Raw genomic sequence first — 18,300 nt, forward strand, 5'->3', positions numbered from 1 at the left:
GAGCCTGTGAAGCAAGGCGAGTGCCTGTGAAGCTATCGCATTTGGAAAAGGCCCAGAGCCTGTGAAGCAAGGCGAGTGCCTGTGAAGACCATCCTCTTTGGAAAAGGCCCAGAGCCTGTGAAACAAGGCGAGTGCCTGTGAAGACCATCCTCTTTGGAAAAGGCCCGGAACCTGTGAAGAAGGCAAATGCCTGTGAAGCCGTCGCATTTGGGAAAAGGCCCGGAGCCTGTGGAAAGGCTCAATGCCTGTGAAGCTCCCTACCAGCGACACTCTCATATCCTACGGATTCAACTAAAGAACACCCAAGACATCACGCCCTCCCACAGGCTGCTTCGGGGCTTGCGCTAAACAAAGGTAAACCAGCCAACCACCAGGCGCGGGCACTCGTGCCATATGACAACTACCAATACGATGAACACAGGCTTTACATGAGGGGCTTCCCCTCCCAAAATGCTCTCACGGCCATCAGGTCAAAAACCTGAGTTCTATTCATGCAGGGTAAAAAAGACAGGAGCGATGCACACTCAGTCGGACCAATCCCCCAATGCGTCCTCGAAAGCACCTCGCGAGCCGTCGTTGGCGTCGCCGGACTCGCCATCGTCGGCTGCGCCGCCACCAACGGCGTCAGGACCGCTCACCGCACCGCCCTCGTCAGCTGCCACGATCACGTCGTCATCGTCCGAAGCGAAGGCCCTAACAAGGGCGTCCACATTGTCTTCCACCCAGTGCACCAGGTTGCCTCGGACGGCCCAGGGAACTGGGGCGATGACGGCGTCAAAATCGAAGTGGGGATCCATGTTCAGGAGATGACTGAATACACGGGAAAAGGCGCGCCCGAGCAGGGCACAGCTCCTCTCTTCCACCAACCTGTCGGCCCTGGCCGACCGTGCCTCTAGCTGCGTCACCACGGCGGTGAAGAACTGAAGGTTGCCAGCATAGTTGGCTGTGTGCGGCTCGCCAACAGCCGCCTCACAGATGTTGCCCAAGGCTGCGTTGGCTCTCTCCCGGAGCGCGGCGAGCATGGGGCCGTGCATGTGCTCCGGGACCTGCCGCTGACGTATCTCATCCGCGTTCTGGCGCGCGACGCCCTCAGCCTCCTCCACCCGCTGGCGAAGACAGAGCTTCTCGGCCTGGGAGGCGGTTAACTCCCCTTGTGCCACCTCAAGGGCGGCCCGGGAGGCGTCGGCCAGCCGCGTCGCCTCCTCCCGCTTGACCCTCAAGGCTGTGGTCCTCCCTTCAGCTTCGACCCGGATCAACTCCAGCCTCCCCTCGAACTCGCGCTCGAGGTCTTGGCGCGCCATCACCACCCGATGTCCGACCTCTTCCAGGACACGAGCTTCCCGTGCGGCGACATCGTCCTCCGCCTGCGTCACCAAGCGCTCCCTCGTCTCCAGCCGCTCGTACTCGCGGGTGCATTCGGCAGCTTCCAGTGTCAACGCTTCTTCATGCTTCTGGAGCTCAGCTGGGTCGCCAGAGGCCACCCGCATCGATGCAAGGGCCGACTCGCGCAGCTCCACTTGCTCCTCCAGTGAGTGGCACCAGGCCAGGAGCTCCCGAGCCTGCTCCTCCGCCGCCTCTCGCCATCGGTCAGCTCTTCGGGCCTCCTCGGCAGCCTGGGATCGGTCCACCCGAGAGGCCTCTAGCGACGCCTTCGCCTCTTCATCGTCAAGATCACGCTGACGGCGCGCGAGGGCGATGGCGGCCTCCAGCTCACGCCTCCTTGCGGCCAGGCGCAGGCCCTCGGCCTCCAGGCGTGCGTCTTCGTCAGCAAGTTCCTCCCCAAGCAGGTTCACCGCGTCAGTCGCCCTTCGAAGGAACCCCTGGCGGCGAGCGCGGCGCTCCCGGGCGCGCTCGAGCACGTCTTCCACACCATCATCTGCCCCAAGCAAGCGCCAGAGGCCACGAATCATCGTTCCCCCTTCGGGCAGGGGGTTGGGGGCTGCCACCCTCGCGACGGCCGGGCGTGCCGCACCAGAAGCCCAGCCTGGAGCCAGCCCGTCCCCGGATGAAGGGCGCAGGGGGCGCCTCAACCAGTCGCAGCCGCGACCAGACGAGAAGCCCATGGCAGGCTGACTATGCCCCGAGAGGGCCCGCGAAGGAAAATCGGGGGGAATGAAGGGCCGCGGTGCGCCTCGAGATGGTCCGCCCCTTCAGTCGCCATCACCACAAGGGTAGAGCTGCTCGGAGCACTTGAGGACGGTAGAGGGGGCGAAGCCAAGGGAGGCGGCACCTCGGCTACCTCCACGAGCTCGGCCGGAAGGGGCCTGCGGAGCAAGAATCAGTGAAAGCAACAAGAGGATCAGGAACCAGAAAGGGAGAAGACTTACTCGTCAGTGGCGAAGTACTTCCTGCGCTTCAGCACGCAACAAGGAAAGTCATCACCCAGGGCCTCCCTTTTTCTCTGGAGGGCCTCAAAGTCCACGCGGAAGCGGCCCAAGAGAAGAGCGCAAGGATCAACCTGCAACGAAGACGGAGCATCGGAGCGATCCGCGTCTGGGGCGCCTGCCTGGCGCGTGCCGCCCATCACCTCGCCAGAAGACGCGGCTAGGGCCTCCGAAGCCTCAGCCCCGGGCGCTGGGAGCGGCCGCTTGCCACCCTCAGCCTCAGCAGCACGGGTCCCTGGAGCTGTCCCCTCGAGAGCACCACCCGGCGCTGTCACCTCATCGGGAGCCCCCTCGGCCTCCGGCGCCTCCTGCCTCCCTACTCTGCCACTTGAGGAGGAGTCGCCTTGGCTGATTGGAAGGGCAGTCACCACCACTGGATTCTCACGAGGTCCCTGGAGGCCGGCGGGGCTCAGCCCCCACTCATCAAAGACGGGCATCTGCTTCACGAAGTCGACCCTGCTCTGGCAGAGATACAGCAAGGCCCCTCCTTGCCGGACGCTGCCGGGGTTGGGGTCCCCGGCCAAGGTCAAGAGCGCCGACTTCAGCACCTCAGGAGCCAGGTCCTCTTCCTGGAGCCTCATGCTATCCTCGCGCCCACGGAAGGCCCACATCCAGCGAGAGTGGCGTTGGAGGGGAGCAACACGGCATAACAGGAACTCCTTCACCACCTTGGGCGTTGTCACGCCGAGCTTCCTCAGGAGCACGAAGCGGCTCCAGACGAAGACGAGCCGGGGGCTCACGAGCGTCTCCTGGCCCCAACCCGAATTGGGGACAGCAGGCGAGGTCGGCTCCGATAGCGGGGGGCTGGGCACCCCTACGTCCACATACAGCCACCGCTCACGGAACCCAACCGCGGGCAGGGGGAGCTCGAAGTCAACCCCAGAGGCCGCAGTCTCAGGCCCGACAGCGAAGCTCACGCACGCCCAGCATTGGGTAGGGTCGACGAGATGCAGCGAGAAGAAGTGGCGCAGCAATGCAACCGAAGGAGGGATGCCCACCATGGCCTCGCAAACGAAGGCGAAGACCGAAAGGAGGGTGATGGACTCAGGGCTTAGATGCATCATGTGGATCTGATAATGGGAGAGCACGGCATTGAAGAAATCGGAAAAGGGGGGAACCAGACCCGCCCACAGGGCGTCCTGAAAACATGGGACCTTGGTAGCTATCCTGCCGATGGAGAAGTGGGGCACGGGCCAGGCCGTCATCCTCCCGCACTCATTGAAGATGGAGGCCAGAGCCAAGCTGACCTTACCCAGGCACTCTCGATCGAGTATGGTCGACTGGCCGACGGCGGGGGCCACCGATAGTGGCACACAAGATGGAGGCATGGGTTTCTTCCCTCTCTCCTTCTTCGTCGGAGCCATGGCGATGGGAAGGAGGGGGAAGATTCGAGATTAGATTGGAAGCAGGAGCTGGCGTTCGAAGGAAGGAAGAACAGCGGACGCTCGAGCAACACGAAGGGGAGCGGCTGTGTACAATTGCAAGTCCGCCTAGCAGGGCGCGGAATAAGGGGCGTGAGGGAACAGTGCCGCCCACGTCCAATCAAACGCCACGCGGCGCCCAAGGCCGCAGGCTGTTAGGGCCCGCGGTGCTTCGCTCTTGCCCTTTCGCCTCTCGGCACGACCAAGTCCGGGCGTGCCTTGGGCCCGGGGGCTACTGTCGGCGTTCTGGGAACAGGGGTCCCCAGACTTGCCTGCCTACGGCCTGTGGCATGGCTCAAAGGGGGCCCGGCACGGCCCATCTTCACCAACACAAGACTCAAGACCCTCGCGAGGGGCCAAGCCTCGCGGGGCGGACGACACGGACCGTCCTCAGGCGCGGCCTCGTCAGGCAGGCTCACGAGGAGGCGGAGAAATCAAGGCGAGGTACCTCGCGAGGTGCCCATGACGCAAGCCATGACGACTCCGGGCGCCAGGCGGGTGCTAGCCCGCGCAGCGTCCTCCTTTCCTCTTTGGTGCAAAGGGACCAAGCGCAGCCGCGGAGTACCGAGGCATCAGGCAAAGGTTGCCATTTCGGTGCAACGAGACCAAGACCAGGAGGACTATGAGACGGAGGTCACCGTGGAGCCCAAGACGGCGTCATCACCAGAGCTTTGCGCAGGCGAAGACTGCTTTTGTCAGGATAGTTGATACTTGTTGTCCCCCTTCAAATTAGCCCGCCATTGTTGGCTCCCTTCCCGCTCGATATTTGGGAAGAGGACCAGGGCCCCTATAAATAGGACCAGCCACCCACATAGCAAGGGGTTCGGTCGGTTGGCTTGAGAGAGAGAGAGAGAGAGAGAGAGAAAGGTGGTGAACTCCTCCCAGCAGTTCATCGCCCCAGCCAAGAACAGACCCTCGCGAGGCTGTTCTTCTTTGTATTGCTCATCATCATCAGCCCCAAGAGGCAATCCACACACCACACACTGGAGTAGGGTATTACACCACGGCGGTGGCCCGAACCAGTATAAATCTTGTGTCTCTTGTGCAGTTCTTTCGGTAGTCTAGATCTTTGCGAGACGGGGAGGTAGAAGGCGTAATCTTCGCGCGCACCCCAGTGTTCGAACATTAAGGGTCTGCCGGAACCCGAAATCCGACAATGAACATAAATGTAATGTCGGTGAGAAATACGTACTCCCCCAAGCTTAGGCTTTTGGCCTAAGTTGGTCTATGGCCACGGCTGGCCTGGCGGGTATCCATAATAATAGTTGGGGTCGTACTGCGATGCAGCGGCTATCGCCTCCTGAGTTGCAGCATGGCGACGAGCAGCCTCCGCCCTCCTCTCGTACTCATCTGCCTCCTCTCTGGTAATAACATATCTTCCTTTTGCCTGATAATCAAAGAAGGCAGGAGGAGGGAGAGTAATACGGACAGCATGCCGTCTGTCAAAGATTAGTCAATACTAGAGAGGTGATTCACTCCTCTCAACAAACCAGTGGTGAACCATAGCATTAAAATCTAGGTAAGCGGGAGGCAATTCAATATCATCCTCACATATGGTTACACCGAGAAAATCAGCTAAGCGGGTTGCATAAATTCCACTGAAGACATCTCCATTAAATCTATTATTATGCAGCCTACGTGCAACAATGGCTCCCAAATTATAGGATTTGTCTCCTAACACAGCACTCCTAAGAATACTGAGATCAGGGACACACATATGACATGCTTCATCTTTACCATTTATGCACCTACCTATGAAGAGAGCAAAATAATGTATAGTAGGAAAGTGAATGCTCCCTATGGTAGCTTGTGTTATATGTCTAGATTCCCCCATAGTTATGCTAGCAAGAAAATCTCTAAATTCAGATTTGCGGGGTTCACTAGCACTACCCCATTGTGGAAGTTTGCAGGCAGTGGTAAAATCCTCTAAGTCCATAGTATAAGATTTTTCATAGAGATCAAACAGGACAGTTGGAGAATTACATGAAGATGAAAATTCAAACCTCCTCACAAAGGTACTGGTGAGATAATGGTACTAGCGGCACTTTTCTTCCTCGAAGCTCACAAGATCAGCGTTACGCAAATATGCGTTAAATTCTTCCTTAATTCCCGCTTGATCCATAAAGTTTTCCGAAGGCCATTCACAAGGACGCACTGGAGCATCTCTTGGTGGCTCTTCATCAGCATCACGCATTGCAAGCCTGGGCCCTTGCTTCCTTGAAGAACCACCTTGGTACATTTTCCTAAGCATATTTCTTCCTCTGAAAAATTCTGAAATTTTTAGTAACTTCAAAATAAAAGTGAACCAAACTCAACAAAATTGATAGCAACTACTCATACAAGTGCCTAGAGCCTATATCATGCATCAAAACTACTTGGAACCATATAAATTTGACATGCAAGCTCAAGAACATGGTCACCTAGGCAGCACAAATTTGCAATGAATAAAGCACTAGAACAAAAACTAATTGGACCAATGGAGGAGTCACATACCAAGGAACAATCTCCCCAAACAGTTTTGTGAGAGGTGCTTTGAGCAAGGAGATCGAAAATGGCAGCAAAATGAGCTTGGACTCGGGTTTGAGCTGGATATTCATGTTTGTGGGAGGAAAAAGGAGTGTGCGTGTGAAAGGACAAGTGGAGGAGGGCCACCGTGGGCCCAAGAGGCAGGGGGCACGCCCCTGACCCTCGTGGCCAGGTGCCAGCTCCTCCTGCTATGTTCTCAGTGCCAAATATTCTCAAATATTCTAGAAAAAAATCATATTTAAATTTCAGGGCATTTGGAGAACTTTTATTTTCGGGGTATTTTTATATTGCACGGATAATTCAGATAACAGACAGAAAATACTAATTTTATTTTATTTAATATAAATAACAGAAATTAAAAGTGGGGTACAAAAGGTTGTGCCTTCTATTTTCATCCATCTCATGCTCATCAAAAGGAATCCACTAACAAGGTTGATCAAGTCTTGTTAACGAACTCATTCCAAATAACATGGAACCGGAGAAATTTTGAATAACACTATGTTACCTCAACGGGGATATGCACATCCCCAACAATAAGAATATCATATTTCTTCTTAACAATAGGAAGAGGAAATTCAAAACGTCCAAAAATAATCGATGGAATTTTTCCAATAGAATTGATATTGTGGACTTGAGGTTGTTTCCTCGGAAAGTGTACCGTATGCTCATTACCATTAACATGAAAAGTGACATTGCCTTTGGTGCAATCAATAACAGCCCCTGCAGTATTCAAAAAGGGTCTTCCAAGAATAATAGACATACTATCGTCCTCGGGAATACCAAGAATGACAAAGTCCGTTAAAATAGTAATGTTTGCAACCACAATAGGCACATCCTCACAAATACCGACAGGTATAGCAGTTGATTTATCAGCCATTTGCAAAGATATTTCAGTAGGTGTCAACTTATTCAAATCAAGTCTACGATATAAAGAGAGAGGCATAACACTAACACCGGCTCCAAGATCACATAAAGTAGTTTTAACATAGTTTCTTTTAATGGAGCATGGTATAGTGGGTACTCCTGGATCTCCAAGTTTATTAGGTATTCCACCCTTAAAATTATAATTAGCAAGCATGGTGGAAATTTCAGCTTCCGGTATCTTTCTTTTATTAGTGACAATTTCTTTCATGTACTTAGCATAAGGATTCATTTTCAGCATATCAGTTAACCGCATGCGCAAAAAGATAGGTCTCTTTCTTTACCATGTTTCCTAGCAACAAAGTCTTTCTTATCATAACATTGATTCTTTGATTGTGGGTTATCAAGATCAACAGCAGGTTCAATTTCTACATCATTATCATTACTAGGTTGAGCATAATCATGAACATTTTAATTAACATTATCACTAGTTTCAGGTTCATTACCAGATTGTGTTTCAGCGAAATATCATTTGGATTCTCAGGTGTTTCAGTAATAGGTTCACTAGAAGCATGCAAAGTCCAATCAATTTTCTTTTTCTTCCTTTTAGAAGGACTAGGTGCATCCATATTATTTCTCTGAGAATCTTGCTCAATTCTCTTAGGGTGGCCTTCAGGATACAGAGCTTCCTGAGTCATTCTACCAGTTCTAGTAGCCACTCTAACAGCATAATCATTATCTTTACTATTCATTCATTGAGAAAATCATTTTGAGCTTTAAGTACGTATTCTACTTGAGTGGTAACCATAGAAGCATGTTTACTAATAAGTTTAAGTTCACCTTTAACATTAGCCATATAATCACCCAAGTGTTCAAGCATATTTGAATTGTATTTCAATTGTCTACCAAAATAAGCATTAAAGTCTTCTTTCTTAGCCATAAATTTATCAAACTCATCTAAGCATGGGCTAGCAAATTTAGTAAATGGGATTTCTGCTTTATCATATCTATAGAGAGAGTTTACCTTTACTACCTGTGTCGGGTTATCAAGACCATGAGTTCCTTCAATAGGTAATGGATTAAGATTATATGTTTCTTCTACAGGCGGTAAATTAAGACCATGTATTTCTTCAATAGGAGGTAAATTCTTAACATCTTCAGCTTTAATACCTTTTTATTTCATAGATTTCTTGGCCTCTTGCATATCTTCAGGACTGAGAAATAGAATACCCCTCTTCTTCGGAGTTGGTTTAGGAATAGGCCCAGGAATTGGCTTCGGAGGTGTCCAATTATTTTCATTTGTCAACATATTATTCAATAAAATTTCAGCTTCATCCGGTGTTCTTTCCCTGAAAACAGAACCAGTACAACTATCCAGGTAATCTCTGGAGGCATCGGTTAGTCCATTATAAAAGATATCAAGTATCTCGTTTTTCTTAAGAGGATGATCAGGCAAAGCATTAAGTAATTGGAGAAGCCTCCCCCAAGCTTGTGGGAGACTCTCTTCTTCAATTTGCACAAAATTATATATATATCCCTTAAAGTAGCTTGTTTCTTATGAGCAGGGAAATATTTAGCAAAGAAGTAATAAATCATATCCTGGGGACTACGCACACAACCAGGATCAAGAGAATTAAACCATATCTTAGCATCACCCTTTAATGAGAACGGAAATATTTTAAGGATGTAAAAGTAGCGAGTTCTCTCATCTTTAGTAAATAGGGTAGCTATATCATTCAATTTAGTAAGATGTGCCACAACAGTTTCAGATTCATAACCATGAAAAGGATCAGATTCAATCAAAGTAATTATATCAGGATCAACAGAGAATTCATAATCCTTATCAGTAACAAAGATAGGTGAAGTAGCAAAAGCAGGGTCATGTTTCATTCTAGCATTTAGAGATTGCTTACTCCATTTAGCTAATAATATTTTGAGTTCAGTTCTATTTTGGCACGCTAAAATAGCTAAAGAAGCTTCTTGATCAAATACATAACCCTTAGGAATAACAAGTGATTCTTCATCATCACTTTCATCAGTATCATCAGATTCAATATTTTCAATTTCTCTAGCCCTAGCAAGTTGTTCATCAAGAAAATCACTAAGTGGCACAGTAGTATCAGGCATAGAGGTAGTTTCATCATAAGTATCATGCATAGCAGAAGTGGCATCATCAATAACATGCAACATATCAGAACGAATAGCAGAAGCAGGTGTAGGTGTCGCAAACTTACTCATAACAGAAGGTGAATCAAGTGCAGAGCTAGATGGCAGTTCCTTACCTCCCCTCGTAGTTGAGGGATAGATCTTGGTTTTTGGATCTCTCAAGTTCTTCATAGTGATAAGCAGATATATATCCCAAGTGACTCAAAGAATAGATCTATGCTCCCCGGCAATGGCGCCAGAAAATAGTCTATTAACCCACAAGTATAGGGGATCGCAACAGTTTTCGAGGGTAGAGTATTCAACCCAAATTTATTGATTCGACACAAGGGGAGCCAAAGAATATTCTCAAGTATTAGCAGCTGATTGTCAATTCAACCACACTTGGAAACTTAATATCGTTAGCAAAGTATTTAGTAGCAAAGTAATATGATAGTAGTGATAACGGTAACAAAAGGTAACGGTAGTAAAAGCAATGTTTTTGGTATTTTGTAGTGATGATAGCAATAGAAACGGGAAAGTAAATAAGCGAAGAACAATATGTGGAAAGCTCGTAGGCAATGGATCAGTGATGGAGAATTATGCCGGATGCGGTTCATCATGTAACAGTCATAACCTAGGGTGACACAGAACTAGCTCCAGTTCATTGATATAATGTAGGCATGTATTCCGAATATAGTCATACGTGCTTATGGAGAAGAACTTGCATGACATCTTTTGTCCTACAATGCCGTGGCAGCGGGGTCCTTACGGAAACTAAGGGATATTAAGGCCTCCTTTTAATAGAGAACCGGAACAAAGCATTAACATATAGTGAATACATGAACTCCTCAAACTACGGTCATCAACGGTAAGTATCCTGATTTTTGTCACTTCGGGGTTAACGGATCATAACACATAATAGGTGACTATAGACTTGCAAGATAGGATCAAGAACACTCATATATTGATGAAAACATAATAGGTTCAGATCTGAAATCATGGCACTCAGGCCCTAGTGATAAGCATTAAGCATAGCAAAGTCATAGCAACATCAATCTCAGAACATAGTGGACACTAGGGATCAAACCCTAACAAAACTAACTCGATTACATGATAGATCCCATCCAACCCATCACCGTCCAGCAAGCCTACGATGGAATTACTCACGCACGGCAGTGAGCATAATGAAATTGGTGATTGAGGATGGTTGATGGTGATGATGGCGACGGATTCCCCTCTCCGGAGTCCCGAACGGACTCCAGATCAGCCCTCCCGAGAGGTTTTAGGGCTTGGTGGCGGCTCTGTATCGTAAAACGCGATGATTTCTTCTCTCTGATTTTTTCCTCCCCGAAACTCAATATATGGAGGTGGAGTTGGAGTCGGAGAGGCAACAGGGGGCCCACGAGGTAGGGGGCGCGCCCCCCACCCTCGTGGAGAGGTGGTGGGCCCCCTGGCCTTCATCTTTTGCAGGTATTTTTCTTATTTTCTGAAAAGTGGCTCCGTGAAGTTTCAGGTCATTCCGAGAACGTTTGCTCCTGCACATAAATAACACCATGGTAATTCTGCTAAAAACATCATCAGTCAGGGTTAGTTCCATTCAAATCATGCAAGTTAGAGTCCAAAACAAGGGCAAAAGTGTTTGGAAAAGTAGATACGTTGGAGACGTATCATGCCTCGGCCTCGACGGGCCGTGGCGCCTGCTCGTTTTCCTCGTCGACGAGGTTGATGGCAGAGGCGGCGCTTTGGTGGGTTGGCATGCTTGTAAAAGGTGGATGTGCTACAGGCTGCGCTTGTCGCCTCCGTGCGTCGCACACCGCCAAGGTTTATGCGCAATATCGCCGGGTGGCGGGAAACAGGTGAGGAAATGGCGGGAAACGGTGGCGTGTTCATAAAACACCATCAATTAATGTTAACTTAGCATAGAAGGAACATCGAGTTAGCACAAGAAGTAGATGATGATCAGATGAACACGAACAACACTAAGGAACCCGTCAGTGATGAATTCATCAATCGCAAACGGTTGAATACTAGCAAGTGTTTGCCCACAACACACATGGCTTATTCCATCACAAACAAGTCGGATGGATCAACTGTATGACACGTATCACACATTGTCAAAAAGTAATGTGGTAGACCTTCCTTAACATGTGTTAAAAAAACAAGGACCTCGAGGTTAAATTAACTCACGGGAGGGTCATATCAGTCATTTAATTTGACAGACATGACCCATCCTATCAGTTAATTTAACATCAACACAACTTCACATCTAGTCACCCATCCGATGGCGGCTCCAGCCTGAGCACACTTAACTTGAGAGTTCTCTTACATGACCTGCTGGTGGAACAACTTGTCCTTGCTGGTATAGGATGCCTCTTCGCATCCTTATGGCGTATCCGGATGACCGCCCGTCCCCCAATGGTTAATAGATGTTGTGTAGACATACCATATCACATACGTCTTATTAGAAATCGTCTGCGTTATTATCGGTCTTCGCACACATTTCTTATTACAGACTTGTTTGCTGCGTATCACACACATCTTGATATATTGAATCGTTTCTGTTCTCTTGTCTCAACGCAAACAGTTCATCCGAGTGAACCGCATGCCATATATCGCACACACCTTGATCTGACTAGTCGTTTCTTTTGTGTTGCCTAATCACAAACAGTTCATTCGAGTGAATCGTATGTTGTATATCGCACACACCTTCATCTGGTTGCCCGTTTTTTTTGTTCCTCCTCATCACAAACAGTTAATTGAACTGAACCGTGTGCCCTTCATCACACACGTAACTAAAATCTGAACCGTGTTTGATGCATCCTCCATCGCAAACGTTTTTCACCTTTTTTGATGGGTTTTTGACACCACCGTTTGCGATCATTGCATCATACACAGTTTCGTCGAAGGGCCTCTGATCGTAGTGTCGCGTTAGCAGCATCCTGCAGTAGTGAAAAGGCATAAGTATTGTACCATAATGTGTAATAACAACCCATAATGCAATAATTATCAACATAAGAGCATGATGCAAAATGGATGTATCACACATATTGTTTAGTAAAGGGACATTTACATCTATGCCCCTAATTTGAGCCCACTCTCATATTTACCCCTAATTTCAAAGCATGCTCAAATTTGCCCCTCCGCCGTTAGGTGCACTTACAGAAATACCCTTCTGTGTCATTACCGTCCGGTCAAAGCAGGTCAAAGCCGGTCAAAGGGCTTTGTCCATCCTGAAAAAAATAGCAAAAAAAATTCTAAAAAATCTGAAAATTTGTGGGAACAAAGATACTCAGGTTCGCAAGGTGCGTGCAAAGTTTCGTGTTCTTCGTACATTCTAACAACTCGTGTCAGAGGAAAAACAATAAATATGTAAGCCCGTGAACAGTAAATTCAAAAAAAATAGTAAGAACATTCAAAAAATATGAAATTTTTTGGCATCAAAGAGGCTCGGTTCTGCAAGCTGCGTGCAAATTTTGTTGTGTTTGGACATTGGAGGGGCCTGTGGAGAAAAAACAAAATTTGGCTCGGGAAAAAACTTGGGAAAAAAATGACTATTTTGTTTTTTCTTACTAGAGCTTCTCGCATGTCATTTGATCATAAAAACTTGCAAGCACCTTGTGCACCCAAGCCACTTTGATGCCAAAAAAATTCATATTTTTTAATTTTTTTCTATTTTATTTCAAATTTATCATTCACAAGCGTGCATATTAACTGTTTTTCCTCGCCACGAGCTCCTGGAATGTCCAAATAGCACGAAAATTTGCACACACCTTGGGCACATGAGTATCTTCGATCTCACAAAATTTTAGATTTTTTTGCTATTTTTCAGGATGGTCAAAGCTGTTTGACCGGACGGTAACGACGCAAAAGGGCATTTCTATAAAGGCACCTAACGGCGGAGGGGCAAATTTGAGCAGGCTTTCGAATTAGGAGTATATCTGATTAGGTGGTTCGAGTTAGGGACAGAAATGCAAATGGCCCTTTAGTAAATCTGTGACCTCTGATGTGACAGGTGGAGATATCTATGAGGACCCAGCACAATATGAGATAATGGTGATCCCTTGAACTTAATCCTTGGTTCTGGTCTAAAGACCTTAATTATGGAAATGACCACTCCGTGACAACGAAGAAGCAGGACGAAAGAATGAAATATAATCCCTAGTGGAGGAGTTTCATAACCCTAGGGAGAACCGCCTACAAAACACTTGTATCAAATGCTATGAGTATAATATAAGGTAACTGGTATTACCGTCGAACTAGCACACTTAATAAACTAGGTGATACCCCGCGCGTTGCTGCGGGAACTTTTAATAAACAATTTTATGTGTAAAAATGCAATAACTTTATGAAACATAGTATAAGTATATGTAAAGAATTACTTTGGAAGATATTCCCATGTAGCCATAATTATTTTTGTTTGTCTTGTCTGGTGCGGAACCATGCATGCTTTCCCGTTAGGTGAAGTTTAGCTTTGTTTATTGTTTTTGGGTGTATGCAATGGAGTCCAATTGGGATTAAAAGGTTGCATTTGAACAGTATATTCTTAAAAAACTTGATGAGCTACCTCTTTGTACGCAATGGAATCAAATTAGGATTAAAAGGTTGCTTGGAAGACTGGAGGTTCGGGGGAACTAAGGGATATAACACAACTCTTTGCCTTGTGGGAAGAAAAAGAGACATGAACAACAAGCGCAAGAGAATGATATGAGAAAAATACAGTCATTTAGGCTTTCAGAATCAGAAGAACGCATTAATAACATGTGAACTCTAACCAAATGGTTGGAGGGGACTTGCGTTGTACATCTGGAGTGGACCGGATGATGTCAAGACATATACAAATAGCAAAAGGAACCTAGAATGATGTGGCTGCTTGAGATTGCATGAAAAAAAAGTTAATGATTATTCGTATGAGACTGTATGCGCATGAAGAGTTAGTGGAAGCATGCGCATGAAGAGATAGTGGAAAAGCATATTTACATGATGGACCAACTTGATGACGTGGATAGCTTGCATGCCGAGATAAATAAGATAGTGGGGATGAATCTCTTAGGTATATAGGATTCTTACCATGAGTTGAAATCTCTCAGCACCTAATTATCTCTTCATAGCAGGAAACCCAGCTGTAGTTATATTAGTTCTTTTAGTTGTTACTACAATTTTCGTTATACTTGTGAAACTGGTTTATTCATGACTCAGGACACAGTAACGATATTTGCAGAAGCACAAGCAGTTACTTCACATAAAAACTGTGATACCTTGCGTGTGACAGAAATGTTGCCTATAAATACTCTAATCCGCTCTTCGTTGGAACGATAACTCATTGGGATACTTCTGCGAAAGTGCTACACTACCCTGTTTGGCTTGCAGGCATCAGCCAGGGTTTGGTCGTGTCGGGTTTCGAGGAGGCAGGCGTCGCCGGGAGTGGAAGTGTGGACTGGCCGGTCCATGGCTTCCACACTAAAAAGGACGAGGCCCCGCAAGGTTGGGAGACTGACAGGCGGGGCCACGTGCGCTTGCATAGTTAATTTGGATGGTGGAGGTAGGTGGCAGGCCGCCACGCATCCCTGAGGAGGACGAGAAGCGGGCACGTGCACGTCCGTTCGACGCAAACCAGGAGCAAGTTTGCTATGGAAATGTGGCGGCCTGGACGCAAAATGAAGAAATTGTGCGGATGCGGCCACGCGTTGGGCCGTGGCGTCTGTCCGTTTAGACCAAAACGGATACACATGGACCAGATGGGGTCTTACGTTGGAGTTGGCCTTTCTACCATGAGTAGCTTAGTCGGTTCGGTTGTGTTTTGTTCAAATTTATGTGATTTTCAAGTACGACATATTTAGGTCTCAGTCAACTAAGATTTAACTAAGCCTCGGTCAGGCAACATAACATGGAAGAAAGTAAACATAAATAACTATTTTTTTGCATGAATCTTAATGTAAGATCTCACGAATATAACATCGACCGAGACATAACCAAGTCTTAGTCGAATGAAATTTAACAAAAATGTTGCATAAACAAGGAGTACGGGGTGGCATGGGTAAAATGCTTTCAAAGCTGATACCATTGTTGAACTAAAGACAAAAGAAATATTACCACACTTATATGTAAGGGGCCTTTATTTCAAATTGTGGCAAGTCGATTCGGTGACCTCTAGTTGTGCGAGACAGCTAGCGTAAGATTTTTTATCACTTTTTGGACTTAATTTAAACTTTTCAAAGCTATTTTTTGTGTGTATGAGGAGATACATTATGGAATTGATGGAATATATGCAGGGAGCGCGCTAAACACATATAGAAATTTTTTGTTGTTTTGTAATTTAATAGGCATGCTTATTAAGGGCATTATCATTGGGCCATCGCAAAAAAGAGGACACTATCATTAGGGTACGTCAGCTTCGACTTCTTCTTTCTCAGGTATGGGCTGCTTGCCCCTTACATCTAGGGGGCACTGCACAACCCCCCGGCCGCATCGTCGATGTTCTCCCATCCAACCCCAACACAACACGGGAGTTTTGTTGCTCTTCTTCCTCACACACCAGCGCCTGCGCGTCTCCGCCAGATCAACGATCTATCCCTTTCCTCTTGTTTTCCGAGCTTATCCTCCTCTCGTTATTAATTCTTTAGGCAACTGCTGGTTTCAGATGGTAGATGCATATAAATTGGTTGGATAAGATGCAAGGGAGCAAGGTGGGACTATTTAAAACCAATGTGAATCCTTTTCTCCGCACGAATATGACCCGGTAAGTTGGACGTGGTCTTGCTCCTATGTCTCGGGAGGTAAGTTCGATCCCTCACATCCACACTTATTTTGCCTCCTCCCCCGAGTTATTTGGGCCGGCTGCCAGATTCTATGGGCTGAGGCCCAGGTGGTGACAGGTGAGCTTTGAGTTGAGGCTGGGAGGCGATTGAATCGGCATTTCCTAAACGGCGCCCGTTGCGCCCGATACAGGCATCCACGCAAACGGGCGCACACCCCCGCAGCACCCCCGCGCCGTCTTGGGCTGGCCCGTTTCTCTTTTTTTTCCTATTGAAAGAAGAGCAAAAATTAGCGTGAGCTAGCAAGGGATCGAAACACTGGATCGCTCGATTGAATGTGGAGCACACTCACCACCAGGATAAGAACGCATCTATGTACAGAAACTTCTTTCTTTTCTTTTTTAATCTTTATCTAGGTCGTTCGCTGGTCAATTTCTGGGCGTTTTTTTTCTTTTTTCTTTTGTTCCTTTTTCATGTTTCTTTTCACCTTTCCTTAAATGCGAAAACTTTTTATCAAATTCGTGAACTTTTTTCAATTTCGATGAACTTTTTTCAAATTCAATGAACTTTTTTCAAATTCAATGAACTTTTATCAAAGTCGATGAACTTATTTTCAAATTCAATGAACTTTTTTCAAATTCAGTGATCTGTTATCAAAATCAATGAACTTATTTTTCAAATTTGATGAACTTTTTTCAAAATCGATGAACTTATTTTCAAATTCAATGAACTGTTATCAAAATCGATGAACTTATTTTTCAAATTTGATGAACTTTTTTCAAATTCAATGAACTTTTTATCAAATTTGTGAACTTTTTTTCAATTTCGATGAACTTTTTTCAAATTCAATGACTTTATCAAAATCGCTGAACTTATTTTCAAATTCGGTGATCTTTTTTTCAAATTCAATGAATAATTTTTTAAAATCAATGAACAATTTTCAAATCCGATGATTTTTTCATATTCGATGAACTTTTTCCAAATTCGATGAAAATTTTTCAAATTCGATGAACATTTTTTCCCAAATTCCATGAATCTTTTTTCCAACTTGATGAACTTCTTTTCAAAATTGATAAACTTTTTTCAAAACCGATGAAATTTTTTTCAAAATCGATTAAGCTTTTTAAAATTTTGTGAATTTTTTAGAAAAATGGTGAACTAGTTTTCAAAATCGATGAACTTATTTTTCAGAACCAATGAACTTTTCAACTAATTTTCGGATTTTACGTTAATGTTTTCACTGAATAATGGTTAGGTAGAACTTTTTCCCAGCTACCGAACATAAGAACGTATTTGGTCTAGTGGTTCTCGTGTCGGACAGAAAGAAGTGTGATCATGAGTTCGAAACTCAGCTTTTGCAATTTTTCACGTTCATTTTTTCGCACGTGCGCTTCGAGCGCCAGACCACGAAACCAGCGCTGAAGGCGCCGGTTAGGAGCTCCCGATTGAATCCTATCGCAAGCTTGTGTCTTTTTTCTCTCTGCGTTGCACTCAAGCTGGGCCACGAACAGCCAGAAGGCCCATGTCTTTGACGTACAGGTAGGAACGTAGTGCTTTTTACGTACAGATTAGTACCACCTCGAATAGAACAAAAATAACAAGGATGAGGTGAATGAATGAAAAACGGACGAAATTACGGTGGTAAGAAGTGATAGCCGCTTTATTAGTAGCTATAGATATAGATATAGATATAGACTAGCAAACATGCCCGTGCGTTGCAACGGGAGATCAAACAATAACACAAGTCTCTAATGTGATAAGTATTCTCATGATCCTTCATGTATAAGTCCACTCCCTCTACTTTAAAATCACAGCCAATAGTCATTCGACATGAACGACAGCTTCAAAACAACGAACAACATGTCAAGCAATGAATCAATTGAGGGTATGCTTTTCCAGGATGTCTATTTGGAACATGAGATGTGGTCCCGAGTCAAATTAATTCAACTTATTAGTTCCTTCTGAAATTTAAAATAAAATTTAAAGGAATAACATTATTAATAATTTTGGACCTGATGTCATGAGCTAAATTTAATAGAAAAATGGAAAGAAATACTATTATGAACAAATTTAGAAATAACAATAACATCAAGTAGATTAATCTGTAAAACATGCTTGTTTGTGTTAGGTGAGGTCGGGATAGTCTGGTCGAGACCTCCTCCCCTCCCAATCGCCGCCTAATATGGCGATTCATGCGAATTCCAGACCATA

Source organism: Triticum dicoccoides, chromosome 6A (genome assembly GCF_002162155.2).
Source record: "Triticum dicoccoides isolate Atlit2015 ecotype Zavitan chromosome 6A, WEW_v2.0, whole genome shotgun sequence".
NCBI lineage: Eukaryota > Viridiplantae > Streptophyta > Magnoliopsida > Poales > Poaceae > Triticum > Triticum dicoccoides.